Genomic DNA, 3,691 nt, shown 5'->3' on the forward strand with positions numbered 1-3,691 from the left:
CAGCTGGACCACATTCAAACAGAACCCTGACCCACAACCTGCAGCAAGGAGCCCACAAGCCAGCTGCTGACCTACAGGACAACCTGGAAGTCCACAGGCTCTCTAGGAAGCTAAACAGCAACTTGCTAACAAAGGCACCAGCCAACACATAAAAACAACAGCTGCTCTAGTTTCTGTCCCTGCTGCAGAGTTGGACTAGTCAGAGAGGGGCAAACAAATAGCCCTCCTCCCACCCTTGCCTCCGTCTCTGGTGGAACTGTCCCCTATCTATAGTAGCTCCTACACATCCACCACCTGTTCTCACCTGCCTGGCTGCTGAGACAGCTTGCTGACAATCAAAAAGCACGAAACACAATGTCCTACAATCCTAAGCACTCAGAGAAAGCCAGTCACCCGTGGGTCCCTTCCTCCCAGCCCTTCCCAAGGCAGCCCTTCCCTGCAGGTCCACTGCCAGCTCTGCCTGGATGGAAGTCTGATCCCCACAGTGGGGAGATGCCCACTCAGAGTCTGCAGGAGCACAGCAGCTGTACCTGGCCAGGCCACATCACTCACCTACACCTAGATTTTTGTCACAGGTAATAATGGTTTCCAAGTTCAGGTGACACAATGGTTCTGGCACTTGCTTTCCTAACCCTTGATTCCTGGATTAGTACCAGGGACAGGGGCAGAAACATTTGAAAGGCACTTGTTGAACACATCGACAAAAGCTGCTTTTTGGGAGGACTGAACCACCCTATCAATTCTACTCTGCATTAATGTTTGCACATATGCTGGGAAATTCTCCCTACTGCTTTACCAGTTCTCCAAGTTCACTGCTCTACCTGCAGAGTGACCCTGCTCCACATCCATGCTTCTGCTGGGCTCACACTCTGCCCTTAGCCTTCTCTTACCACCCTGGGATGAGGACATTCCCCCATCCCAGTACTGGGGATGGAACCCAGGGCCCTGAGAATGCCAGGCAAGGGTTCTACCACCAGTTACAGCCCCAGCTTGAGGACATTCTTTAAACATTAAAAATAAACAAGTTGCTGTGTGCAGTGGTGCATGCCTGTAATCCCAGTGCTTGGGAGGCTGAGACAGGAGGATAGTGAGTTCAAAGCCAGCCTTAGCAAAAAGTGAAGCGCTCAACAACTCAGTGACACCCTGTCTCTAAATAAAATACAAAACAGGCCTGGGGATGTGGCTCAGTGGTTGAGTACCCCTGAGTTCAATCCCTGGCACCCCAAAAATAAATAAAAAACAAGTCTACAGCTCAGGAGGCTGAGGCAGGAGGATCACGAGTTCAAAGCCAGCCTCAGCAAATTGCTAAGCAATTCAGTGAGACCATCTCTAAATAAAATACAAAATAGGCCTGGAAGTGCGGCTCTGTGGCCAAGTGCCCCTGAGTTCAATCCCAAGTTACATGGATAAGCTGCAGTGTAGTCTCACAATGGAATAAAACTCAGCAACAAAAAACATAGAGGCCTCTGTTAACAACAGGAATGGATCACAAAGGTCCTATGCTGAAATACACAGTGCATGACCCACCCACCTGAGTCGACAACCTAGTGATAGCAATACACGGCAGACAGTGCTGCTGCTGTGGATAGCAACTGCTGGCAAGGGGCAGAGGGACTCTAGGATGTGGGGACACACCCCTCAGCAACATAGGACACATATCTGTCAATATTCACTGAACTGCACTGTATCTGTTCATTTTATTGTATTAAATTATACTTTGATTACAAAGAAAATAAGTAAATAAGTCAGCTAAGGATGTGGTAAAGGGCTACCACATTAAAACTGAAAGCCACTTTGGCAAATGCCTCTTCTGCATGTAAGGTGTGCCAGATCTCCTTCTGTGCACTCTAATAATATCATCCACTTCAAGTGCTCCTAATCCCAAGCAAGTGGTAATATTGTTATTCCAATAAAAAAAAAAAATTTACTACTACAAAAAAAGAGTTCATGGGCAGTTTTTACAATTTCATGACCCCAAAGTGCTATTGCCCAAAACCTGTGATCCAGAATAAGGGGATAACAGTGGGCCCAGGAGACTTGTAAGGAACCCCTATTCAGATTCTCTGTCGGAGACCAAGTTGCATTAAGCATGGTTCTAACTGGCCCTAAAGGATGTCTGGGACAGAGGTAAGAAACACAGATCCTCCTCAGCTGACCTGGTCTGGGAACAACTCACTGCGGTTGCCCTGAGGTTGCTTAGCCCTTCCAATGCAAAACCCTGTGGGCTGCAGAGCTTGGCTTCCTGCTAAGCTGTACATAGAGTACGGTAGCTATTTCACACCTCCCTTATTTCCCACGAAGCCAGAGTCTGTCCACGTCTAGTTAGATGACTCAAATCCCACCAACTGGTGTCTTCAGAACAGCCAACACCAGCAGGATTTAGCCCTCCATCCCCACCCTCAGGCCTCCTCCAGGCCAAGCACAGGCCTGAAGACAGGGCCAGGTGAACAAAGGAACTCTTGAGATGGCAGCCAGGCAAAGCAGAAGCTAGCCAGGAGCAAGGGGAGTGACTGTAACTGCTCCCCTGGAGCAACCCAAGGGAGACAGACAGGGACCGCCCCCAGCTGCATACTGTACTCTAGCAGCAGCTCTTAGTGGCTGAAAATTCAGACCCCCATATTCGGATCAGGAGGGCTGGGTGGTCAGGGACAGTACTGGCTCTTACCTCAACCACTCTTATGGATATTGGGCTTAAATGCTAAAAATGTCAATTTATATCACACAATCAGATTCAGGTGAAATATATCATTAAAAAAAAAAAAAATAGGGAGGATGTAACAAGGTGGGAAAGTGCAGAGTCCCCTGGTCTCTGAGGCTGCATGTGAGTTCATCATTCCACCACCATCTGCTGACAGCTCCTACCAGTTGGCTACAATTACTTTTGATGCTCAGAGGATATAAGACTTTCTTATGTCTGGAAGCAGGTTCCGGGGGCAAATTGAGGGGAACTTCCTGGCCTCCTTCCCAGATAAAACCTGCCGCTCTGCCTAGAAAAGTCATGGCTGACTTTCTAGTCTTTCACTAAAAAACATGGTGACCAAAGCAGTCATATTACTAAGTTCCTAAGACGTTAATCTTAATTTTATCAGCTCGTTTGAAAGAATGGTTACCTCAGTCCTATGGACTGAGAGGCCAGACACAAAGGCCAGCAGGGGAAAAAACACGGAGGCTGTCTGGGCCAGTGCATCTCCGGAAAGTGCTCAGAAAAGCCTTTTCCTTGGTGACCCTACTTTAGGGAGAGAAGCTTTTGAAATTGTCTCTGGTGCTTTTTCGGGTCCCACCTAAGAGAACAGGCAGGACTGTCCAGGGCAGCCCACGACCAGCTCAGAGGGAGGACGGTCCACTGAGCAGGCGGAGAGACGCCCCCTGGGCGCTAAATAACACGGGAAACAAAGGCAAAGAATGCCTGCCCTGCACCCGAGGGAGGAAGGATCCCCGGCGCGGCTGCTCCGCCAGCAGGACCCCGGGCAGGCCCAGCGCTCCCACGCGCCCTCGGGAGGGAAACCGGGCAGGAAGAGGCCAGAGGGTCAGCACGGGCGCGGGCAGGGTGGGAGCAGGAGGAAGGAGAGGGTGGACCGAGAGCGGGTGGGCGAGGGGCGCGGAGCCCGAGGGCAGGAGGCCGCCGGCAGGGTGTCGCTCCGGTCGGCAGGCGGATGCCCTCCCGAAGGGTCGCGGTGCGACGAGCGCGCAC

The sequence above is a fragment of the Marmota marmota genome, unplaced genomic scaffold (genome assembly GCF_001458135.2).
Source record: "Marmota marmota marmota unplaced genomic scaffold, marMar, whole genome shotgun sequence".
In the NCBI taxonomy this organism is placed as follows: Eukaryota; Metazoa; Chordata; class Mammalia; order Rodentia; family Sciuridae; genus Marmota; species Marmota marmota.